This window comes from Corvus hawaiiensis, chromosome 12, assembly GCF_020740725.1.
Source record: "Corvus hawaiiensis isolate bCorHaw1 chromosome 12, bCorHaw1.pri.cur, whole genome shotgun sequence".
NCBI classification, from domain to species: Eukaryota; Metazoa; Chordata; class Aves; order Passeriformes; family Corvidae; genus Corvus; species Corvus hawaiiensis.
This window is the reverse complement of record NC_063224.1, coordinates 12,894,598-12,921,474: the sequence shown is the minus strand read 5'-3', so window position 1 is coordinate 12,921,474 and position 26,877 is coordinate 12,894,598. Positions and strand designations below refer to the sequence as shown.

Here is a 26,877-nt window from a genome sequence, read left to right as displayed (position 1 = left end):
TCAGGTGGCCCTGGTCTGCTGTTTTTGCTTTCAAGAGAGCTGGAGCAGAGTCTGTAAGCCCGAGAATAAATGGAAGAATATACACGTGTAATGGTTTCTTTATGTATGGTTTTTGTCTAATTTTCATCCTCAAATACACAGGAAACTTGTGGAAGGATCCGTTGTCTTCTGAACTTGGCTTTGGGGTGGTGTTGCAGCAGCAAGGGGTTTGTGTAGAACTATGCAAGAGTTAATTGGATTTGCTTCCAGCTAAACTCCATATTCAGCAATTCCTGAAGGGTGGCTGATGTTACTGAAGTGTGTTCTTGTTGATGTCTTCCCTTCGGAGATGTGCACATACTACAAGTTCTGGTAGTCTTTCTTCCCTGACCATTGGAAATACATAAATAACCTGAAATGTTTATGTATCTTCCTGTTCGGCATGAAATTGATTTGCTGAGAATCTTAATTGAAAAGAAAATTGATCAAATGGTGTTTATAGTTAAAGATCTGTGTATTTGTTAATTGTCAGTCATTCTCCCTTATGGCAGAAAAGAAGCTGAAATGTAAGTAAATCTTCCTTCTGAGACAAGACTTGATTCTGTTTCCTCAGAATTTACAGCTCAGGTTTTTAAATACTGAAAACCAAGCTTGTTATCTTTAGAAGATAATAGTAGTCCAGTGGCTGGTGGCAACTTTTTTAATGTACTTTCAAAATGGACTTTTTCCATTTTATATCTGGAGTCACCATGACTGTATCCTAAATATAATGTGAGCAGCTGGTTAGAAAATAGTCTCCAACTTTATTTCTTAAAGAGTAAAAGCTATAGGAGATAAAGTCTGTAATTACTCGAGAAGGGAGTATATTTACCTATTTAGAGACTGTAGCAAAAAATAAATTCAATTATTCCAGCTACTGTTAAAGGGCAAAAAGTGATTATTCTGCTGATTCCTAGAACTCAATTCTTCTGCTTAACAATGCAAAATAATATTCTAATAATCAAGTTTAGTGTGTCTTAAAACTTCATCTTGAAAGTGCAGGTTTTGAGAGCTTTATATTCTACTTAATTTGTAGTGTTTTCACAAGTTTTCCTCAAAAATGTTTTCTGAGTGCAGTGACCTAAGTGTAAGTGTGTCTTGACTCTATTTCCAGGAGCCATTTACTGGCAGTTCTGACAATTACATTATTCATGATTTCATCTACAAGTTGAAAACAGCTTTGCTGTTCTTGTGATGCTTAATTTCATCATGGCTGTAGATTTTCCTTTTGCCAAAGTGCCTTAGGCTCTTCCCCGAAGTAATTTGCTCTGAGCCTAATGAACTAACCTTCAAAGTTGATTGTTAGGATGTTTGAGATGATCCCAGAGAAAGAAATATCCAACACCAAGAATCCTTTGCAAGTTACTTAATGTCCTGAGTAACACAGGAATTAAAATTGGAATGGCTTTGTTGAGTCTTTACAAGCCCAAAGTTTCTGTCAAATATCTGCTTGAAAATAGAAAGGAAAGTGCCCGAAAGTGTCTGTTACTTGGGCATGGTAATGCTAGATAATATACATTTCAGATTACTCTAAAATTTAGATCAGTTATTTTAAAAAGCTTTGATTTTAATTGTTTGTATATTTAGTGGTTGGCCCACCATGATCATTTTGTCAATCTGTGAACTCAAAAAACTCCAAAAAGGAGAAGTGTGGTGCGTTTGTTGGGCACCTTGGCCATGCTGTTCCATGGGCCTTTCTTTTGGCAATAGCCAGCTAAGAGATGGCCTGTTCCCATTTGCTCCTTCCCTGTAGCAGGGCAGGATATGGATGAAACCAGGCAGGAATAAGATTGTGAATTTTACTTTGCTGTAAGTTAATTACTGAAAGCTGATGGGATTCTGAAAATCATTTAGGTACACACAGAAGTAGGGGAAGATGAAAAATCTTATCCTCTGCATAAAAGCCATTTGGAGGAATGGCATCTTTCTGCTTCCAAGATGCATGAAAGTGAGGTGCTGTGGGTCCCCTTGCTCAGGCATTACCTGTGGGATACGAATGACCTCAGCAATGAATCTCTTGAAGGTGTCTCTGCTCTGCAGCAGGTCTAAATAGCTTTTCACATTTGAAACTTGCTGCATTGAGTTTCCTAATCCTTTTTTCAACTGAGCCCACCTTTGTTTTTTTGGTGCTAAATGTGACATTTATCAAATCCTGTCCAACAGGTTATAGTGAAGCACAAAGGGGATTCAGATTGTTAGTGCTTTAAGAAGGGAATTTTCTGCTGCTACAGCAGCTCTTTAAAGGAAAATAGACCCAAAACCCCATTGATTAAGCAGGCTGAAGTAGGAATGTGTCCCCCTGCCCTCACATATCCACATTTGAAGCTAGTTTCTGTGTAAATTATTCAACAATCTAATGTTGGGATGTGAGGCTGAGTTTTTTAGTCCTTCTGTATAATGAAGTCCTACTTTCCCATAGTGCAAAACTCTGCCAGAAAAAAATACTTGACTCTGTGCAAGAGCTGGCTTGTAAAGAATGCATTTCTGTGGTGAGAAATCTGAGGAACCATGAGTGCAGATTTGGTGAGTGCTTTGCCTATTTAAAATAAATAAAATGCTCTTGTGTGGGCATATAAAATGACTTTTGCTTCTGTATGAAGCAATGTTTGACTCTTGAGCTTAAAGATCATTAAGCAATCAAATGCTTCTGAATAGGTATTACTGAAACTAATCTGTGCTCTCGCCTGCATTTTCCCAGGTCTAAAGTTCAGTTGTTGTGCTAGATTTGATGACAGTGAAATCTGAAAATAATCCTGGTTCAAATTGCTCGTTTATGCTGCCTGGCAATGTAATACAAAAATATCTGTGCTGAACTTAAAGCTCCCATCTTAAAAAAACAAAACCAAAATCCTCAAACAAATCCATCTTGCTGGTCTGTACACAACAGATTATTGCAGGAGTGTGAAGAAATATTTTTCTTACAAAAAGACATGATGTGGTTTAGGTGAAATGTGCATTAATTGTTACTGTTTTAATTTCCCTCCTCCTGTGACCTATTTCCAAACAGGACTGTTGTTCATTCTTACAGCAAGTAGGAGACTGATTAAGGCTGGTTTGAGTTTTTTCCCTCTTCACCATAGTGGATCTTGAATCAAGCTCCTTTGTGGTTGCCTGGTAATCAGTATGAAAAGACATTCTCAGTCAGAAAAATCAATGGCTAACCCAACAGCAGGTAGAAATCTTTCATATTGTCTTCATGATTGCTTTTCCTTTTCAAAATTTTTTGCAGTGCACAGGAGGAATAACTTATAAAATAATGTACTTATTTCTATAAGATCCTTTTCATCCCAAAGTCTCTTACTAAACCGATGTTATGATATCAACTTTTATCCATAAAGCACAATTGCTGAAAATTTCGAGTATGTCTGACCTGCAGTGTGTGCCACCTACTGAATCACTTCTGTGCAGTGTCTAAGCCACCAACTCCAACTACAAAAGGTAGTTTGAAGGCTCCTGCTTTATAATGTTGTTTGTATGCAGACAGTAGCACCTTCAGGTAGTGGTAGCTACCCACAGAATCCCACTAATCTAAGGGTAGAGCTGAGAAAATTGAATTTTGTTGCAAAGTAATATTGGCACAATGTTAGTAGGGTGAAAAGCCAAGGTGGTAAGAGCAATCCTGGCTCCAAGAAAAGGCTACCCTGGCCTCTTTCTGTTGTGCAAAGGGGCAGCTTTGGCTCGGGCAGAGACCACACTGCCCTGGACCTGCTCTCCCTACACCAAGTGCTTTTAACACTTGGCACTTGGACTTTTAAGTCAGTACTTCTGAACTCTTCAGAACAAAGTCACATGATGGTCTGTCAAAAGCAGAACAAACTTCATGGAGAGTTCAGGCAAATACAGTTGTTGGGAATCTGGAAGCTGAGGCATTAAGTGAAAAAGAAGGAATCCAATCTTTGCAGTTACACTGAGCACTGGTCTGATAACTTTACCTTGCATGGACAGTCTGATTTTTAAAGGAACAAACCAAAACAACACCTAAATCTTCAAGTGCATTACTGCACTTTATTTCTATTGAATAAAGTGATATTTTAGGTTACCATTTTAGAGGAGTATTTTTGAAGTAAAAGCAATAGAAAACAATAACAAGTCATGAAATAATGCAGTTCTATAGTTTCTGTATTATGTATTTATTTTTCTAATTCTCACACTTAGACATAAAAAACTGTCCACAAAAAAACAGTAGTTGTGAACTGTAATTACTGTATTGGTACATTTGTGAGAGTCTTAATGTTCTGGTGCTGCTTAGTGAGGGAAAACTGTAATATTGTGATGAGCTGCTGAAACACTAAAAGGACATAAATTAGAACTGATGTTTGTTTCTTGGACGTCATTATTGGAAAGTTATTCATTTTCATTTCTTCTTTAGCGTCTTCATCAGTGTCTCAGTTTTTACAGGCTTTTCCTACCTTGGTGCCTCATCTGGCCTGCGTAGCACATCATGGCTGTCCTGTATCCCAAACTGGCTGCTGGCCTTCCTTGAGATTAAATTTTATGAGCTGGATGGATCATTTTTAAAGACAGAGAGTATCCATTTTGGATGCAGTCCTGTTATAAGCTAGCCAGGTTTATTCCCAGTTCAGTAGTCTATCCACATGGAAAAAATTTATTGTAATGCCAGCACAACTGACTGTGATGTGGACATGCTAAAACACCAGACAATCCTTACCTCATGAAACTAATCACTGCCCAGATGATTTCAGTTAATAATGTGTTGTACTGAAAAGAAGTGTAGTGACGATGAGTATAATTTTAAGTTTACTATATCAATAAATTCTAAGATTTTACTGCAAAGGAGAGAAACCTTTGCTGTTGGAAATTTTAGGTTACTCTTTTGCCTTACTCTAAGAATTGTGACAGCCTGTTTTTTTTTAATTTAAGGGGAGTTCTTCCACTGATGTCAGTGACAGCAGGCAGGACTCTGTGATTTCAATATAGTAAGAAACTAAAGTATTTTCCACCGTAGTCCCTCTCAGCTTTGGCACAGTTATTATATTGTTTTCTTTGAAAATACCAACTACTTGGAAGAGAACACACTCCATTTCTCAGCATAAAGGAAAATAAAGGGTGAGTTATGTTTTTACTTTGTATTCTCTCTTTTATAATCCCCATTGTGGTCTAAATAAGCTAATCTTCAAGGAATAAGTTACTTTCGTTAGCTCAGTGAGATAATATGAAAGGCTACATCCTCAGGTAACAGAACTAATTTTTTCTTCATTGGTTTCACTATATTAGGGCTACATTGATTTAATCAGATGAAGTTTGTCCACACACTTTTAAAATTGATTTGTAACAGGATTGGGGTAGTTTTTGGCTTGGTTTTCTTTTAGTAAATCCATATTTCCTAGTGGGTTCTTTTAGAACTTTGTGTTCTAGAATTGTATTCCAATTTATGTAAGAGCATTTTCTCCTAGTTAAATACATGGTGCATTCGTTCCTTACTGATTTTTCCAAAGTATTCTTCTTTTCTTTCCAGTATACCATCCTAGCTACTAATGCAGAGATACTGAAAGTGCAAATTGAAAACAGTTAGCTAAATAGTTTCATCACTTACTGTGAACATAAAATGATCTGTTCTTTTCTGTGTTCTTTCAATCAATAACATCTTCCATTTTGTGACAAACTCCACCTGCAGCGTTAGGGCACCTAATAGGGAAACGGTCTTCCTTTCATTTTTTTTCTTTTCTTGTGTAACTTACCAATTAATAAAAAGAGTGACTCTTCAATAAAGACCATCTAACGGTTTTCTAGGAAGCCACAGACCAGATTGTCTGTCATTGTTGAGAGTAATTAAATTTCTAGAAGAAAACGTTCCATTTTAGTACAGGTCAACTTGAGTATACAGAAAGATTTAAAACCCAGTCTGATCTATAGCCCTTGGTTCAGTACAAATCACACCTGCAAGTACAAGTAAAAAGGTTTAAGCAATTAACCAGGCACTGATTTTCCAAGGAATAATGCGTTTTCTTGTTCTGGAGATAGAATCTTAAGCATGAACAGGAGAGGAGATGCAGGTGTTTTTTTGGTTGTCAATCCAAGAAGTCAAACAAAACCTCCTAGCCCAGGCACTGGAGCTGGAGGTGGTGGGACTTGTATTCCTAAGTCCTTCAGTTCCTCTAGGAAACACTGCATAAGCTCCTCAGTCACACACTTCTTTGCGTTGTTGGTACCTTCCCTAATTATTGTTTTCCAGTGCTGTGAGCTTCAAGTTTTCTTTGGAGAAATCACTGTTGTCCCACTGACTTGAATGAAATCTGGAATGCTAGAAAACATGATTGTCTTTCCAAGTCAGCCAAGAGTCTTTGACAACTTTAAAACAAATAACAAATAGGACGAGAGACCTGAATAGCTTTTCATGTCCTTAAAGAAACATGTATGACATCTATTGCTCTGTTTACAGAAAGCAGCAAACTATTCCCCAAAGTTTGTTCAATTGATCCAGGAGCCAAAAATGCAAACCACGTAACAGCAGTGAAACTCTGCCTTCTCTTTAGCCAGGCTGATGCAGTGAGGTGCTCCTGCGTTTAGCAGCATAAACCTGATGGTCTTCAGCAATTGATTCTAATATTGTCCTGTAAATGAGGGTGACAGCACTGTAGCAGCTCAAAATAATGTCTTACTATATCCTTCCTAAGCATGTCGTGCCTAGGACGTTGGGATTGTTCTATTATTAGATATCTCTACAGGAAATAGCAAATAATTTACTCAAGTTGTTTGTCTCGTTCTCTAAATTGATCAGTGGCCAAAGAGAGTGGAGTGTGTGCAGATGCACACTGGTAAATAGATGCTAAATCTCATCCAAAACAAACAAGCAAACAATATTCTAATAAATACTTCCTACAGCAGAGTTCATTAAAAACAACATTTTATTTCTGGCTTTCTGAATCAGAATGATGAAACTAGTGAAGAAAAGCAGAAATTAAGGTTGTCGAGGTCACTGTTTCTGGGTATTTGAGGAACTACAAAAAGGCAGTATGGTGAAGCACGCTACCCTACATGCTGTGGTGTTGCAGGACATCAAAGGAGCATTTAAAAGGAATGAACATATTAAAAGTCTGTCTGCTAATTTTACAAGTCTAACTTAACATATTGTGCTACTTTATATAATGTCTAACCCACAAATTGTCTGCTCTATATTAATTTTCAAATTTTTCCTAAAGGTTTAAAGAATATTTTCTGAGATTATAACTATATTTCTGATTTGCTTTTGTCACATGTTTATTTGGTCAGCAACCATCCTCTGAGTCCTAACTGACTCATTTATGGGAGCCACTAAAAATCTGAATGTTGAAACATTTTGCAAATAAAATTATTTAGAACCAAATGCTGTCATCCCCTTTACTACTATGAATAGTACAAGCATGCACAAACTGAAGGCAGGTTCAACCCACGGTGACTTATTAAGAGAAAAATGTAAACCCCTCAGATGAGAACCATACTTGAAGTTTACTATGTTTTTCTATCTCTGCTTCTTTTAAAAATAGTGATCTTTCTCTGTTTCATATTGATTCATGGCCCTGGGTACTATGGCAATTTCCAGTGAAGCACACATCTGAATTGTACAAAACAGACTCCTGTAATGCTCTATAACTTACTTTGCAACTACATTTGTTTAAAACATCCTATCTACAAACACTTTAAACAAAAAACTAAAAATTTTATTTTATTAGATTTTTATCAGCAAATATGTTGCGTTTTAACCAAATCTCTAAAACTATTTATGGTACAGTTATTCTGTTCAATCTTGAGAAAGATTTAGATTTCTGTGTTTAATACTCTGACTTTATACACTCAAGATGTACATCTAATTTTAGAACTGTTGAATATTTTTCTAAGCAAGAGCTTGAAAAAAATAATGGTTGCTTGTCTGTGAAGAACACTTTCACAGAAACAAATACAACCCTAGGAATTGCTGTATTCAAATCTGGACACTTCAGATGGACCTCCAATGAAGGGCTACATTTCCACAGTATCCCACATTTGCAGCTACCACGTGTGTATAGGAAATTTATTTTAGATAATTTACAGGGGCAAAAAGATAAGTCACTAAAAGCACAGGTGAGATACTGTCACTCTTCTCACACAGGACAGATCCTTGTGCTTGGGTGGTGGCGTTGAGCAGGCTCCCAGCAGTGCCAGGTGCTCTCCAGTAAGGGGTGGTAGCATCTGCTTGTGAGAACCAGCCCTGCCTGTGCTTCAGCTGCCAGCGCTGAGAGAAACATTAGCTGCAGAAAAAAGAAGGGGGGAAGTCTGTATGTAACATATGCAGGAAGCAGGGAACTGGATATTAATTTCCATAATTTGGGGTTTTTTTCCTTTTCTATCCTTTTTTTTGGGCTAAAAATATGTTACAGTAATTGCTCATAGTTTAAGAGTAATCTGCACAACAGTGTACATAAAGCACTTGGAATGCTTTGGAGCTGCTGCCATTAAAAAACCCCTACAATGTCAGTCGTGTTGAATCATGCAGGAATTTTGGATCTTACTCTGGGATAGCAAATATTTTTTGTGGGTGTACAGAAATGATGTTAAGCAATCTGGGTACTCAGAAGGTCCACAACATTTTGATGAAGTGATAAATTGAGTCCATCTGTTCTGAAACTACTCCATTTATGATCTCAGCAGAACAATGTATTTTCCACTTCCTGCAGTTTTTAAATCTTGTTATCTAATCCAACTTCCAGTGAAGACAGTTCTTTTTAACAATCATTTTACTGGAAGATCCTTCTCCTCTCCCCTAAGAAATGGTCTGAATAGCCTATGCACTGCTTCCATCTGAATGTGCCTATAATTTCCAATGCTTTTGGACACTACATCCAAAACAGGAACGGGAAGACCAAGGTACGATTAGGTACCATGCTCAAGACTGCACATGAAAGTATTGCAGGGCAGGGTTCAGAGGAGCAGAGTCCAGTTCACTTGCTGCACAGTCCTGTGCCTCAGGTACGTAACCACTTCTCCAGCTGTGTGCCTTATCTACTGTCTCACATTGCTGAAGCTGGATTTAAATTCCTTTCCAAAATTCCCAGCCCTAACAGCCTGAAATCATCCTAATGGCTGGGCAGCCCCAGACAGCACAGCCTTTCCTATATTCCCGCTAATACTGGAACAGGAGCTTAGAGAGTCACATAAAGCTGTCGTGCCTGTGGTGTGTGCACTGAGCTGCTGCTCCCTCTGAGAGTCAATTCAAGCACATCACTTGGGCCTACTGAGAGTGGGAAGCACCAGCTGGCTGGCAGGACACAAATACAAATTGTATTTAGTTACTAAGGCATTATTGCAGTAATGGGACGTCCATGGATGACTAACACGTGGTTGTAGCTGCATGTAGCTGGGCACACGCCTGCCTGCCATGGGCTGTGTGCGGTTGCCAGTGACTAACAGCTCACCAGATAAGCTTAATCCAAAAAATCCATGGAAATCAGCATTTCTTTCTGTTGCCTCCAGTGAGCTTTGCATCAGACTTGATGTGTGGTAGAGCCAGGCTGGGTCTGAATTAGTGGCCATATGCTCAAGGCTTGATGCTCTGAGGAATCACTGCCAGCCTAGCGAAACTCCCACAGAGCAGTCTCGGAGACTCAAGCCAATGGAGCGATGGGACCCCGGTGCCGTGGGGCGGCTGCAGCCATGGTCAGGTCCCTCGGGTACAGCTGGTCAGGTCCCTTGTCCCCGGGTGCAGCCTGGCTGTGACGAGGTTGGGAGTCCTGCCAGAACCACCACAGTAGTGGCCAGAAGTAAAAAAGCTGGCTGTAAACTTTTGTATTTTTCAGAGTCCTGGGCAGAAGTTTGTTTCCACCGCTGTACAGTGTGAACGCTGGTGGGGGGACACACGGAACCCCCGAGCTGTGCGGGACGGGGTGCTGCAGACCCGGAGCGGGGCAGAGCTGAGGGGGAGCCCCTCACCCTTCGGGCGATCCCCCGGAGGTGCCGCTGGCGCTCCCCGCGCCGAGGAGAGGCAGAGGCAGAGGCACAAACAGAGGAACAGGAACAGGCAGAGGCACAGACAGAGGCAGAGGCACAGACAGAGGCACAGGCACAGGCACAGGCAGAGGCACAGGCAGAGGCAGAGGCAGAGGCACAGGCAGAGGCACAGGCAGAGGCACAGGCAGAGGCAGAGGCACAGGCAGAGGCACAGACAGAGGCACAGACAGAGGCAGAGGCACAGGCACAGGCACAGGCAGAGGCACAGGCACAGGCACAGGCACAGGCACAGGCAGAGGCAGAGGCACAGGCAGAGGCACAGACAGAGGCACAGACAGAGGCACAGGCACAGGCACAGGCAGAGGCACAGGCACAGGCAGAGGCAGAGGCACAGGCACAGGCACAGGCACAGGCACAGGCAGAGGCAGAGGCACAGGCAGAGGCACAGGCAGAGGCACAGGCACAGACAGAGGCACAGGCACAGGCACAGGCAGAGGCACAGACAGAGGCACAGGCACAGGCAGAGGCAGAGGCACAGGCACAGGCACAGGCAGAGGCACAGGCAGAGGCACAGGCACAGACAGAGGCAGAGGCACAGGCAGAGGCACAGGCACAGGCAGAGGCACAGGCAGAGGCACAGGCAGAGGCAGAGGCAGAGGCACAGGCACAGGCACAGGCAGAGGCAGAGGCACAGGCACAGGCACAGGCAGAGGCACAGGCAGAGGCAGAGGCAGAGGCAGAGGCACAGGCACAGGCAGAGGCAGAGGCACAGGCAGAGGCAGAGGCACAGGCAGAGGCACAGGCACAGGCACAGGCACAGGCACAGGCAGAGGCACAGGCAGAGGCACAGGCAGAGGCACAGGCACAGGCAGAGGCAGAGGCACAGGCACAGGCACAGGCAGAGGCACAGGCAGAGGCACAGGCAGAGGCACAGGCACAGGCAGAGGCAGAGGCACAGGCACAGGCACAGGCACAGGCACAGGCAGAGGCAGAGGCAGAGGCAGAGGCAGAGGCACAGGCACAGGCAGAGGCACAGGCAGAGGCAGAGGCAGAGGCACAGGCACAGGCACAGGCACAGGCACAGGCACAGGCACAGGCAGAGGCACAGGCACAGGCACAGGCACAGGCAGAGGCACAGGCACAGGCAGAGGCACAGGCACAGGCACAGGCACAGGCACAGGCACAGGCAGGAGGGGCGATGCCGCCGCGGTCCCGCCCTCGCCGCGCCGGGGAGGCTCCGCGGGCCCCAGAGACACCTCGGGCGGCGGCAGGAGGAGGAGGAGGAGCAGCAGCAGCAGCAGCAGAAGAAGGGCCCAGTCCCGGTCCCAGCCCAGCAGGAGCTGAAGCCCTGCCCCGCTGCTGTTCCGCCGGCCGCAGGTGAGAGACCGCCCTGGGAGGGGAGATGCCCTGGGAGGGTGAGGGCTCGGGGTCGCGCTGCGCGGAGCATGACAGCAAGAGTCGAGGGCTCGATGAGTTTCCCGTGTAATGGTTATTTACTACCTCGTGTGACACCACTTGATACACTTGGGAACGGCGAAAAAGTGTTGGGGCCCATAAACCTCTTCTCCAAGTTTATTTTGCTCAGAAAAGGCGGATTTGGTAAAGCTGCGAGGCCTGAGCACTGGTTCATGAATGGAGAAGTTTGGGGTTGTCTTTTGCACTCAAAAGCCAAAAGCTGGCTGCTTCTTACTAGAGCGTATTTTGGATCCTTTTTGGATTGCACTTTTTTAGCACAATAGGGCTTTAAACTGCTGAAGGAGGTACTTAAATGCCAGAGCGTGCTTGAAATATCAGCTGAAGTTTGGTTTGTGTCTTTTTTTACTGCTGAATAGGTAAGTTATTTCTAATCTCCATGGGATGTGTTATGGCATTTTTATAACCACTGGTAATAAAGGGGTTGAAATGCTTTAAAACATATAGAACAGCATTGGATCACTATTGCTGGGATCTGATGTTTGCCAGTGGCAGATGAAGGATCAGGAACGGGGCATATCATCAGCAGTGACCCAGGACCATACTCAAGTCTGTTAAGCCTGAGACTTCTGTCATAAGCAGTAAGGATGTGGTCAGCACAAGTGCTGAGAACTGGGCAGAGACACTTTGAAACCTTTTTGGAGACACAAAGTAAATATGCGGTGTAATGTTTGAATTTGGTTCAGCACAGAAGTCTGTTTTTCTCCTGTCAGATGTGTTCTATTTCATCTGTATTACTGGGAGCCTGACACGCTTGGTTGTGCCCCAAGACCCTGCTGTGATAAGTGCTGTGCAAATACAAGGTGGGGAAAGTCCCCACAAGTGTACCTAAAAACTTTGGATTTGATTCTGAAGTGGTTGAGATTTATTACAGGGAATAAAGCTTCTGGACACAGCAATATGAAAATTTCTTCATAGTGGGAAATAGGATGTAAATGTACCTGCATTAGTGACCTTACTGTTTTCTGCTAAGATTCACGATGGAAGGGTTGGAGGGGGGGGTGGGGGTTTTTTTGTTAATAGAAGAGAGGGACCTGGGAACTTCTAAAAGGAGCTCACCTTAAAAAAAAAAAAAAATATATATATATATATATGAACTTGTTTATGTCTAAAAAGGAAAAGTACTATAAAGAAATTCTGTAGCTATTATATATTTTAAAGGCTAATAAGAATAATTTCCTATACTATTTTTATGCAAGCAGCATTCTAGGAGAGAAAGAGAAAAATTCCAGAAGGGTTTAATGTTTGTGTCAGAAGTAAATAAATAAAGAGTGGGGAGTGGTTGTTGTATGTGTTGGAGGGGTTTCATTGTTTGTTTACGTATCCTGATCTTTCAAATGTTGAAGTACAGATCTGGACAGTTTTTTATGATCCGCTATAGGTGGAGAAAGAATGTGTTGAGGTGTCATACAGTGCACTCATGGTATATTTGTGTCTATGGTGAATTAAGTACTTCTGAAAAAAGTGTTCACTGGAGTGGGTGACATTAAAACCAGTATTTGCCAAAGTCGCCACACCTTGACAGTTTCTCCTATCCAGAAGTGTGGAACAGAAACAGAGGGGTACATGCAATACCTCTCTGAAAACAGTAAGCCAATATGGATTTCTAATGGCCATTATAGCATGTTGTTTTTGCTTCCAGAAGCCATTAGGAACAGCAATTAGGGTCATTGGGGGTTCTTGTAAAGCAGCCATTAAACTGCTTAAATTTTTTCTTAATGAAACTAATGTCAACACCATTAAGAGTAAACAAAGGAGAGACTTCATTCCCTAATGTATGTGGGTATTTATGTTCTCAGGGCTTGTGCTAAGTGAAAGAGCAGGTGCTGGTTGAGAGCTAATTAGTTTAAGGTGTAAGCCTAGAAACGATGATCACTGTTTTCTGTTAAGGTGGGTGTTTGTGTAGTTGCTAGTTGCTCTTAGGTTAAAAAAAGAAAAAGAAATAAAAAAGAAAAAGGCAGTATTCACCATGCAATTACAATAAAATCTCTAAATTGAAAACTTAGATTTATTCTTGCGCTACACCATTGACTTGGGTTTAACGCTGCAGAATTTATCAAAATTACTTGTTCTGATTTTAACTTATTATGAAGACTGTAAAACATAGGGTGAAATACTTCACCCGGTGATTGCTCCCTCAGTCTTAGAGTTTGTGTTGAAGCTATGTTTTATCTTTCTGAAAAAGGATCCAGACTACCTGGATTTGTTTCAGATTAATAAAATGTAATGGTCAAACTGCACTCAACATGTGCAAAGCTTCTGTATTGCAAGTGTCATTGGGGATTTTTCTGTATAGAAATACTTTTTCGTGTAAATCAAGGAGTGTTTTATTGTCCTAGGAAGTCAGCCTGGGAGCTGAGGTGTGTAGGTGCAGCTGGGCAGGAGTGGGATGTGCTGTGGGTGCCACGGGAGGGTCAGTGGCACTGGGGAGCCTTGGCCCCTGCGCTGCCACTCGCTGCTCTCTGCTGTTCTTTGGCTCTCTCTGGCAAACAGCTGAGCTCACAAGCAGCTCCAAAGACTTGGGTGCACTGCTAAAGAGTTACAGATCTTCCTTAAATCCACAAGGCTTTTCAGATGAAAGTTGGGACCTGGCTGAGCCAAAGATCTCTCTTTTCTTCCCTAATAAAACCCAGCCAATATTCAAATTTAAAGCGCCATTCGAGGAGCTAACCTGAATACCGCATAAAGAGAGAGATAATCTATTAAACTAACATCTGCAAAGTTTCAAGATGATTATTTGCTAAACTGACAGGATGTTACAGTGTGAAATACTTTGTAAGCACTGTGTAGTTAGATCATCTGGTATTACAATAAGGAAGTGCAACTTCTTCCTCAGGCCATTACAGTGGACTTCATGAAGAGTCTGTCTTGTGTTTGCTAAAAAAATGAATTTTATATTTTACATTTTGAGAACAGTAAACACATCAATCTCAGATTTTCTCCTACTCTTACTTACAAAACCACAACATTTTCACCTGGAAAAAAAATGCTGTCTTAAAAAATTAGGAATTTTACAACACTCTTATCTCATAATAAAAATCATTATCATTGTTATCTCCAGAGACTTGGAAATCACTTCAAGTAACTGTTGTTGTTTGTCTTTCACCTCTAACACCATCCTATCTTCCTGAGGCTCCTCAAGTAGGATCCAGGCTCTGTCTTGTGGTGCTGAGCAACAGGGTAATCCATATATGCAGGCAAGGGGGCAAGCCATACATTGGATCTTCCCTTTGGAAGTGTTTTTCTTTGCTTAATAATAACATATGATAGCATAAATATGCTGTAGTGAAATTTCCTGCACGCCATGTGTAGGTTGCTACTGCTGAATGTTACCTTTTCAGAGTTAGTAAAGTTAAGGTGTAAAAGGTGGAATGATTTTGTCTAGGTTACTCAAAGATAAACAGCAGAATTTAAGTAGAACCTGGGGCTGTTGTTCCTTTTCTAACCAAAGCATTGCTTTACCTCACTACCTTGGAATTATGACATGTGTCAAAATGTGCCCTTCAAACAGCTTTGTTTTGTGTAGTCTCTTTTCAGTAGCACTTTTATAAAAAATAAACAAACATCCTCCCCTGTAGCAGCCAAGCTGCTGGTTTGATTTTTACAGCACAGGCCCTACAGTTCAGAGGCTTCAGGTCTGTTGTGCATTAAAGAAGAAACAAAGTAAAAGCTGTCTGTCCTGTGGCAGCAGGGCTGTATACACTGCTTTTCCTAAGAGCTTCCTTCACAGCTAATGGCCAAAACGTTCCTCTCTTAACAGCTGTTCTGTAATCCTCTTTTCAGCAATAAAAGTAGCTTCTGGTCTGTAATTAGAGAGAAGGAACCAACAGGGTGTGTTTAACTTCTGTCTCTGGGCACAAAACTAAAGTGAATAAATAATGATTCTAGTTAAAAACAGAAATAACAAAGATTACCAAGGCTGCAACTGGCATAAGTCAGAGAAAGGTGACAAGTCTTTCTGAGCAGAGCTGGCTGTTTCTGGCAGCTTCTCCCTCCAGTGCCCCAGTGCTCCGTGTGTGCTTTGTTCACTGCAGTGTCTGTGTGTTTGCTCTGCTCAGGTTGCTGCTGGGGCCTGCTGGCAAAGATAATTGAAGGAGGTAATTTTCAGGCTCATTCTCCAGTGTCCTGCATCGCTTAAGAGTAGTGGCAGGGCTTTGTCCCACCTTCTGTTCTGTGGGATGCAGAGACAAGTGCTGTTTGACATGCAAGTTCCCATTCAGCCCACAACGAAAGGAATGTATTTTTCTGAGGTGTTCAACAAGAATAGCAATAAATTCTCTTTTTTTTGATAATGCTGCCTTGTAAATGGCTTGTTATAAAGCCCCAAGCATAGTCTCATAATAGAATCAATACAAAAATGCTTTAAAGGGCTTTGACAAAGTTGTCAGGTCTTGAGACTGCATACTTTATTTCAAGGAAGGAGACAACATAGTAAGTGTTTTATAGGTAGACAAATGTAGAAATAGTTTACCTGTGACTATATAATTTTGGGTTTAGGTTGTTACTTTTCACTCCATGGATTTTTGTTATGACTAATAATAATGAGTTAGCATTTCAATGAGTTGAATAAAATATTGCAGTAAGATGCTCTTCATTTGTGCTATAGCCTGGGTTTTAGTCATTACTTAATTATTTACTTAATGTCCAGTCTGGGACATTTTCTGCTTTATTTATATAAAAATAAACATTCATACTGGGGGTTCTTTGAAAGAACTAGTCGATGATCAAACCGCCTAGCAGTGACTAATTCTTACTTGAATACCGTTTTCCATCCAGGTAACCAAAATAGTGAGGGAACAAGCGTTCCAATAGGATGACAGATCACACGGAAGGGCTGGGTAAAGAGTGCAGCTGGGAAGGAGCTCACAAAGGTAGATTGGGACAGACTGAGCTCACTGAAATTTATTCAAACTCAACTGAAATTAATGGCAATGGGCAATAAAGCCCTGATCATTTAAATGCCAGATATTCTTAGCATCTGGCTCTTGTCAACCTGAGCCCATCTGTTGCGGTATTTCAGGCAGGACCTGCTTGCTCAAACAAGTTCAGACTTAGTCAGGCTGTGGGGAAAACCCCAGACTGGGTCAAGTTGAAAGGGGATGAACTTTGTACTGGAGCTTTTCTGTGTGTCTGTCTCTTTTTCCCTGTTATTGCTACTGAGCACATGTGGGAATAAATCAAAAAAATAAATTGCAGTAGCAGAACAGAATTTTGGTTTCAATTTTCTCATTTGAAAGGAAGTTGGGGTACCGCTATCAGAACTTTCTCATTTCCTGACACTCTTTGCCTGACCTTCTGCTCCTTCTTTACTGGCAGTTTCAGCTGTGAAGATGGCAGGCATTTCAATGCCAAGAAAACAAACATTTATATATTCATGAGATACAAGTTTATGGGAATAAACTAATACAAATAACAGAAAATGTGGTAAATGTTTGTAGGCATTATATTTTAATCAGGAACTTGGTTTTGAGGTTAAAATTTATATTCCTCTAGATTTAACATAACTACCAGTCACTTTGTATGCTTGTGAGCAGATTGAGTTTTGGGGTTTTTGGGCCCAGTTTTTCTCTGTTATGAAATATCCACCTTGTTCATGAATTAATGATTTTTCTTTTTTTTCCAGCAAGGTCTTGTGTATATACAGGAGGACACAGCCTCTTTTGGGAACGTCCTGGGAACTTTAAATCCCTTTCTGCTCACTTGTTATGTAACAATGACTAATGATGTTTGAATAAAAAAAGTGTTTTTTTTCTAGAAATATATGACTTTGAGTATGAACACAGGAGTAAATGCACTGAAGGCTGTGATTTTTATGGTGCAGCTAAGCTGGCTCAAGGAGCAGCTGTCACTAAAAGCCAGCAGCTCTGTTTACTTCCTGCCCCTGTGCTTCCACCACCCCCCCCTGAAGTCGGCACTGGTGCTCATCTGACCTGCTGCAGATGATTCATGAAGCTAAATGGACAAAATGCAATTTTTTTTTTCATAGGATAAGCATTTTTTAAGTATGATTTTTTTCCTCTGTCGGAACAGAACAACCAGGCTAGAGGAAGTGGCCAGAATGTGTTGTTGAACTTCTAGAGAGACACGTGGGGACAGTTCCCTCCTTGTCAGTGGTGGCTGTACTGTAAAATTTGGCTCCTGGTTATCCAAGTAGTAAGTTACACTTCTGAAAACATGCTGGAAAAGTGATCTGGACTGTGCTTTGGTTGGAGGCATTGCCAGTTGAATTGTTATCCCGATTTCACTATTTCTTAAGAGTGAGCTCTGTTCTGCTGTTTTACATCAGGAAATGAACGTAAAAATATTTCACTGTAGTGCTTTTTAAAAATCATCTGTATTTTTTTTTCAAGTTCCTGAGGAGTATCCTGTTTTGAATTTAGTAGTTTTTACTTTTTATTTTTAGATTGCTAATTGTAACAATTACAAGCCCCCCACTCTCTTCTCCCTCAGGATGCTGCACTTTCAAAATAAGGCAGAAGATGCTTTGCAGCGCTACAGCAGGGGTTGATGTATATTGTGGTTTGCTTGAGACTGTGCAGTGTTATTGCAAATACAAATACACAGCTGTTGAAGGTACTCAGAGCTAGGAGTTGCTCTGAAAAGTGAGAATTTGATTTGATAACAGTACAAACACCACGTTTGGCTTTCAAAGAAATAGCAAAAACCCAGTGTAGTTACTTTGTAAAAACAGTTTGATGCAGTTTTTACAGTGCCACAAAAGGCGAAATTCCACACCAGCTGTTTTATTTTCTCCAGTGAGCTGATGTGTTGATTGCTGGCATGTTCAGAGCTCACTTGTGGAGTTTTAGAACACGATTCAGTGACACAGGTTTTCAGTCTGAGCAGAGCTGCATGTGGGTGTTAACTGCTTCTGATCAGGTGCAGACCAATTATTTAACAATCTTGTTAGATAAAGGAGATTAAATGGCAATTAATGTATCTTATATTGGGAGAATAAAGGAGGAAGTTTTGCTTTTCAAGATTCTGGACTTAGGCAAGAAATAAGAGTTGCTCTTTTCTTATATTGGCTCTGTATTCCATAACCATTTATCAAGCATGTTTACACAGGGATTTTGGATGTAGTTGTAGCTAAACTGGTTTATCACAGTAGCATTAAACACTTGTTTTACATGTTGAATTAATTTCTGTCCTACTTTTATGCAGGCAGCTGTATTTGGAAATGCATTCTCCTGTACTTGTTTTAAACTGCATTGTTCATGGTTAGGCTTTTCCTGGAGTTCTCTGCTGCCAATAAAAATGTGTATATGTAAAGATACATGTACATCTATTGGCATAAATAAAGAAAACTAACTAAAGCATCATTTTTGAAGGCCACAGAATCGAAAATACTGTGCTTGTGTCTTTTTATCTTTCTGAATGGCACATTCTGTGCATCAGTACCCCAGTATCTTCATCACATTCTGTATATCAGTATCCCAGGCATCGTTCTTTGGGCTTGTGCATTTACAAACAGCCAATTTTTTAAGAAGCACTAGCCAAAAAAAACCCCAAAACAACCAAACTTACTACTTGCTGGTAAGTAGTTGTAGAAACTATGTGGTTGTAGAAACCATGGGAACTCTGGGAATCAGAAAGCCATGAATCAATTGTTGCAGTTTTCATGTGCTATAAAAATATTCTCATTAGAACCTGAAGGGTTTTCAAGTGGAGAAAAAAGTGAGATCAGGGGGAGGAGGAAGGATTTCTTTAGCTGTGCACTGCCCTCACAGAAATGGGATGGGTTGCAGGCAGAGGAGACCTAATTATATTGCATTATTATTGCACAATGATACTATAGTGGACCCGGGAAGAACTTGCCCTGATCCAGAGTCAGGCTTGGGTTAGTGCCATCGATGGGGGGGACTCTGGAGATACCGGAAGGGAGAACGTAGTGTATGTCTTCTGGAAACCTGCTGTATTTTAGAAGCACTTCTGAAGGCAGCTGCCTAACACATTGGAAATCAAGTTGTCCAGAAATACTTTTTAGTTGCTGTAACCTGAACTGTGCTGTCAGAGCAGTGGCCTGGCAGTGGGCAGGGGAAGTGTGTCAGCTCTGAGTGGGGAACAACTCCATCGCTCTTTCCAGCCTTGTGGTTGAATTTTAATAAGTTCTCTTTTTGTATGCAAGTTAGTGATGGTATCACCCTGATTTGTGCCTTCTTTGGAAGACACCAGTCAGCTGTATTTGTGTCCACCCCATATGCAATGGGTGCTGCCTCTCTGCACCCACTCACTCAGCCTGGACCTTAGGAACAAATGCCCTGGACATTAAAATCAGTTCTGACTCTGTCTTTTTGAAGTAAACAAACTTTTCTGGGATCCCATGTGCTAGTAACACTTAACTCTTGGAGGCATGAGATAGCTGACAGTCACAAAGACATAGAGCTAGTAGTGGGGGGAACTTTTAAAGCAGTTTTCCAGGCGATGCTAGCAATTGCTGGTCAGTGCAAAACAAGCTATACAGCATGCTGTTCCCTGAATCTTCATTCTTTGAAGTGTTCTTTAGGATTTAGTCAATGCTTCCCAGGCTTCCCACGTCCCTGTTCCTGTACTTGACACTCCCAGTATGGGCTTTGCTTCGTGAGAAGGATCCAAGTAGACTTTGATTCTGGTTCCCTCTGCTGCTGTGCAACTGCTGGCCAGTCACAGACCCTTGGGTGGTCTGTTGCATGGTTACCCTACAATTTGAGTTCAGACCTGAAAAACTGGTTTTTATATGCACCTGTTCTGCTAGGGAACAGCCAGGTGGTTGTGGATGATCTTTGCTGGTGTCTTATTCAGCAGAGGAGGCTGAGTGCTGCTCCTTGCAGTGCCATCCAACCAGCCCTTCCTGTGCTCCCCTTGTCAAATGAAGGACTCTTATGTTTAAAGAGCTTTAGGAATGTCCAGGAAAACTTCAGATACATGTAGGCTCCTGTGACAGCCATGAGGAATTTGAGATTACAGAGCAGAGCTGCTTATGATAGCAGAGTTTCCTCACCTCCCCCAGCAATGCACACAGGCTGCACAAATACCTTCTAACATAAATGTATATTCTTACACCAGGGGAGCAACATGGTAATTATGGCCACACTAGTTTTTAGACAATAACCTAGGAGGGTGGCTGCACAAAATGTTGTCAGGGAGCAAGTTAAAATGCCTTTTTTATTACCTATGTATGCTGTTATCCAACATAAGGTAAATTGTGAGACCAGTTATTCTGCTTTTCTTTACAGGAGGCTGTGAGTTTTTACATTGGCAGTTACTATGGGAAATTTTACATGCTATTAATCTTCATGTTTTAATTGATCTGCTGATAATTTGTTTGTATAACTAGGTAGGTAGTTTTCTTTGCCATGGTAGACTTTAAAAAATCTTTAAAATCTGGATAATTTGATAATTTGGACAGATCATTTGTAGCACACAAACTGTATTGTGTGACATTTTATTGGAAGTAAACCCTGCATCAGAATGATCTCAAGATGTAGTTTTTTCTAGTTCTAACCTACTTGAGATGATTGCTTGTATTCCCATAAACTATTCACTAATTGTTAATTCTTTTCTATGTTGCTATATAGCTAACAGCATAGGGAAGATAGGCAACAGTGAGTTTTATTCACCTGCCCTTTCTCTTTCTAAAAAAGCCAAGCCTTTTTTTATAACATGGTAGTAACATGAGGGGTTACTGCACCTTCCTTGCAGTATTGCCAAACATAGCGTTTGGTTTTGAATTGTTTACAAAAAGAAAAAAGCCTTTCAGAACTGTATGCTGATTCCTCACTTCTCTTACGAATTGTTATCTCCTTTTGGCTGAATGTGAGTGTTTCTCTGCAGTCAAATGCTAAAAGCTTTGTTTAAAACACAAAATGTGACTTAGGGTCCACTAAAAATGTCTGCTAACCTTAATATTCTGATAAAACACCTGTGCTGTGTCAGTGGTCCTAAACGTTCTTATAATTTCCTTCCTGTCTTAACGAAGAAGTCAGCAAACTTTTAAACAGTTTCTTTGGGCCTTTAGTTTTTTACATATATTTCCCAATAACTTCAAGCATACTAATTGAAGAACTATATGGCGAAGGTTATATGCTCTGTTTCTGGAATGTACCATTTTGGGTTTTGTATTGATGCAGTTACCTTGAGTTTGTACAGTAGCTTGTTTGTGCAAGAGACTAATTTCTGACCAGAACTAGATATACTGCGTGCTCAGAGTACTGACACAAATATCTGCTTTTATTGATGAGCTTCCTGACTTTTCTTTTGTCTGACTCTTGCCAGAATGAGAATACTCCTTTTCTTCTTTGGGATTTCTTGACCCGCAGTCTGAGTTCCTTGATGCGTCATTCACTGAATCATCCCTGTTCCTTAGACTGACCTCCTCTTGATCCTTTCTGTAGGGTCATAAAACCGGGGCAAACTGGGACAATCACTCAAGGACTCAGAGGAGGAGCCAAGTGCTGCTCCCTGGATGCAAGGGGGGAGTATCCACTTGTGTCCAGTCTGTATCGGCTCGGGGGAGGTCACTCACACACAGCCCTGTCAGAGCCCCTTGGGAAACATGGTTTTGTGCTAACGTTCAGATTCATCTCAGCCAAAGGAGGAAACGTTAAAGGAAATTGATAAAATCTAACACCACTTTAAATAATTGATGTATTAGTTATTATATTTGCTGTCATGAATATATTTTTTCTGCAAAATCTTAACTTTTGTTTATTCTGGTTGATTTGAGTCTTGCTTTATGTTCATAATACAGATTTATTTTCAGCTGTGATGTTGATAAAGTGGACATCTAGTGTTCATAGTACGTGTAAAATCTCTCTTATATTTGGGATGCTTGATTTGCAGCTTTGATTTTGCTTCATTTTACTTCTTTTGTCAGCCCGTCTAGGAAATCAGGATTTTGTAAATCAGTGGTTTGGGTGGAGAGTTCAGTGATTGTTGGTTTCCATATTCATCACATTTAGACACTAGCTGGTGTCTAAATATAAAAATTTATTTTAATGCTTTCTTAATTTGTGCTTGACATCTGCAACTGACAGTGTACAATATGTTTCCCAACGGGACACTTTTTTCTTTTACCCCACTGATTTTCTTTGAACATCACTCGAACTTTTGCACATTTCTTGCAAATCTGCTGTCTCCCCCACACACCTTTTTTTAAACCACCTAAAGATGGGAGCTTGTGTGAAAGACATAGAAAGCCTTTTTCTATGCTTGTCACTGAACACTTTCAGTGTCTTTTTGTAAAAATGCTGTGGAGCAATTAGAGTGTTTTGAGATCTAAGTTTTGACTGTTTGCTTACAATTAATTTCAACTTATTTTATCATCTGGGGTTTCTTTGTGCTTATATATGCTTATAGGTATATTTAGCAAATAGCCAGTGATGAAATTATTGGTATAGTCCAACATATATGCACCTGAACAGAGTAATTGCTAACAGTCATTTTTAAGGAGTGGATTTTAACAAAAACACATAACAGACATTTTCACTTACATTTTATTCCTTGCCTTCCTTGTTTCTGACTTGCAGGTCTGTATGCTTAGGCTTAGCATGGTGATAAAGTAGTAGAAATGTGGGTGTAAACCAGTGTTTTATGATTTAAATAAAGGTTACAGCATTTTTATGTCTGTGTGTAATACATAGAGTACCTAAAAATGTAGATTTGCCTGTTTTATGCACAGTTAAGGTCACTGAAGGGTTGCATATGGCTTATGATTTTCCTTACCCTGAAACATTTGATTGTTAGTTCCTGTATGAAGTGGGCTAACTCAGAGATAGATATGAACATGGGGTTTATCATATTTTGCATTATATGGTATTTCAGTAATTTCTGCTTCATTTGTTAAAATCAATTTAAAACCAACAAAAATGAGCGAACTGTTAGTGTGTGGGGTTTGGATTTGTAAATATGTGCGGATTGTGTTACGTCAGAAACACTCTACACACGTAAATGTTTGGCTTTTTCTTTTCTTTATCGCTGGGAGCTCATATGTCTTTTGAGATGGCAATCAAATGCAAAAGTACTTGGTTTGGAGATTAGCCTCTGGAAGGTGCGCAAGATAAAAAACATATTAGAAGCTGCAAATTGGTCACATATGATTGATATTTTTTCAGTTTGTGTGCTTAACTGCATTCTGCCTAACAGAGTGAGCTAAACTTTTCAAATAGTTCTTTTTATCTGCAAAGTCCCTTAATTCTTCCTTCCCTATTTCCTGCTCTTGAATACAGATTCTTTTGGTGTATATCTTGTCATGCAAAAATTGTAAGGTGGAAGGGAAGAGCACTTTTTTTTTTCTCCTCATGAAATTACTGGAATTTTAGGCAGCAAACTTGAAGTGTGATTTAGTGGTGGAAGCATAAACCTGAGTACTGCTCACAGGGTGATTCTAGCAAGTCTGATTTATTTCTGGCTTTTTCTTTCTGTGAATTGTTGATAGAAATAAGAGTACATGAGGTCTGATTTACTCATCCTGGAAACTCCCAGACAAAAGTGGAAAGCGTTCAGGACATTAACAGTAATTTGGCTGCTGGAAGTTGCCCAAAGTACTGGCAGCGTGTTCTTGCTCTTACTGAAAAATAAAGTAGCAGTTCTCCTTTCTTTAATAAGTGTGTTTCTGTTTGGATCCTGCTCAGCAGCCTGTTGTGAAAGTCATCCCTTCTAATAGAACAGTGCCCCAGGGACCAGCGCAAGGCATTGATGGGCTCAGGGCTGACTCAGCATAAATCGTTGACACTGCTCATCTAGAAAAATGATGCAACTACAACTCTCCTCCTTGCTCTGGGAGAACATCTTGGATCTCCTCATTCAGTTTTCAGAGGTGGGGTGAACCAATCTGACTGGGGTGAGTCTTCGCTGCTTGCATATATTTATCTGTCCCTGTTCTTTTCAGTCTTGACTATTTCCTGCAGGTCACAGACTGTGCATAACTGAACTATTAATGGCTTTTGTCATACGTTAGAGAATTTCACACCACCCTGACTACTTGCTTAGTGCTAAAGGCATTGAGAGGTCTGTTTTCCCCTGAGAAGCTGATCTCTTCTATTCCTGGCTCTTGCCTAGCATCTCTCTGGGCTGTTCCTCATCTTGGGGCACATGTGGAAGCACAGTTCCTCCCTATGACCACTGCAGCAGAATTTTTAGGTTAAGGAGCACATTCCTACTGTCACCTCATTGTTCTGCCTCTGCTCTGCAGCCAACTGCTCTCAGCTGTGCTGGCTGAGGTGCCCTCAAAGCTGCTGCACACCATCACTGACCCCATATGCCTTTTGGACAAAAAGAAACAAAACCTAGGAGAGACAAATGGTTATTTTTGAGTTGAACTGACTTTATGTAGTTCTAGAAACAGTGACATGCACATACTGAAAGAATGGTTTGGCAACAAGATAGGAATAAGTGGTGGGGAGGAAGAGGGAAGAGGAGGAGAAACTTGTTGAGAAATATTACTGTAGATACCCCTGTTGCAGAGCCATAGCCAGGACCTGTAGGTTTATTTCTTTAAAATGGAGAGCAAAACTTCCTCTCTAGGTTTCTGTTCATTAAACTGACCTAAACTCTGTGTGTAGGGAGGATGGTGATTTATGAATAAACGCTTACTGGCTGCTGAAGATGTTTGTAATTGAGCACATCCCCAACACCTCCCATTCCACATGTAGGCCCTCCCCCATTATATCTGGTTTGCTGCTTGGGCAGGGAGCTGTACCTTAGCAATAAGGAAGCTATGGCAAAGGTGTCAGCTTGAACTGTACCTCAGTAGTGGTGGTGTTACAGCCATGTGAAAGGAATGAAAGGAACCTCATGATTTCATCCCTTGTTCTGTCACGCCTTTGCTCAGAGATGCTGATTCCATTTGCTACTGGAAAACTAGTGTTAAATGAAAGATCCCCCCTCGTTTCTGTAAGTGAATTTACAGCACTGATTCACTGTGTTGTTTTTGTAACCACCATGTCTGTCAGTGGGAGCTGAAGGACAGGCATTCTGCTATCCTTAACATCATGCATTCTTATCTAATTATATATTTATTTTTGAAAATATAATGCTATTACACAATAACTTAATTATTATTTTATGTGATATTTAAAGCCCAGCGTTGTGCTTCCTGGCACAGCTGAACAGACATTCTCCTCCAGGAATTATATCAGTTTCTGGAAGTAGGAGAATAAAATCCAGCAAAAGATTTAAGTGCCAACAAAGATGTTTACTGTAATGAATTGTTATAGTCAAAAATTATTTGTGCCTTATTAGCTTGGGACTACTGTATTCCTAAAATGTCTTGTGAGTATTCATTTATGTTGTTGGCATCTTTTGTGGGTGGATGTTGGCATTAGGTCAGTTCTTTTAGGAGAGAAGAAAGGGGATGCTGCACACTTGGAGCCTGTCAGAGAAAATCCATAGGAGGGATGAAAGAAAATGGATTTGAGTTCTTGGTTTAAATATAGTTGTCCTTCTCATACAGGGGCTAAGGGCTTCAGAAGGTTTTGAGAATTTGTATGTGCACAAGGTGGAAATATGGGATTACAAGGATGAAAAATAATTCTGGAATTTATTGTGCTTTAACCACAGGATGTGGTTATTGAAATAATGTTCTTGGGCTTTTGGCAACAGTTGGCTCTCAGGCCTGCTCTTAAACTGTGCTGAACAACTTCAGCGGAAGTCAGAAATAATCAGAATTTTGAACAGCTGACACTAATTTAATGGGTGATTTGTGCTTCTACAGGAACTCCCTGATCTACCAGGGAAGATTTGACCAGTAAACTCTCAAGTTTGGATTCTCCTCCCAGATCTGCTCCTGATGTGCTTCATTGCATGGGTTTTGGTTGAGCACTTTCCCTACGTGTAACTGCTGGCTTTCTCCTTGGGGTTCTGTGCAGAATGTGAGGTCTTTGAATCATGGTTATCTTTAAGAAACAGGTTGGACCTTTGGGCTATGGCTTATGTCCATCAGTGGTTTGCATTTCGTTGGGGCATAGTATTAATGAAAACTTGTTGTTTCCTTCCTCGGTGTCTGAGGATAAACTCGGGATGGATGTGTTGTAGAGTTCAATTACATTTTCATTGAAGGATATTGCTTTTTCTCAGTTTTGAATGATTACTTCCTAGATTGCAATTTCTCAATTTTTGTCACTTTAATTTTTTTTATCTCATTATGCCATTTGATCTGATGGTGACTAGTTGATTTTGCATTATTAGTTCGGTACATTTTCTGTCTCATTTATTTGAATTAAGTCTCCCTAAAATTAATCAAGGACTGTGCTTGTTACATACATGACTGCTGTTGAGTGCTTCTCTGTGCTCTAATACTCCAAACTTAAAACAAAGGAAATATCTGGAAAATAAAAGAGGTTTTACTAAGTATATAAGTTACCTTTTTTTTCCATACTGTAAGGTTTTGGGGATTTTTTTGACTTTTGACCAGTTTTAGCTTGATAAAGTTCAGATAGTTAAAAAAATCCAAAAAAGCCCCAAACCACCAAAACACGATAAAGCAAA

General features: G+C 40.8%; 1 protein-coding gene across 4 annotated transcripts in view; it reads left to right on the top strand.

Moving 5' to 3' along the window:
* The first annotated feature begins 11,135 nt into the window (after positions 1-11,135).
* ADCY7 (adenylate cyclase 7) overlaps positions 11,136-26,877 on the top strand; it is a 60,697-nt gene continuing 44,955 nt past the window's right edge. For 3 of the 4 annotated variants that reach the window (XM_048316650.1, XM_048316648.1, XM_048316649.1), the window contains exon 1: positions 11,137-11,316. The gene's annotated coding sequence lies outside the window, so the exon portion shown is untranslated. Of the gene's footprint in view, positions 11,317-26,877 lie in introns of all 4 variants that reach the window. The other variant, XM_048316652.1, reaches the window with a different exon arrangement.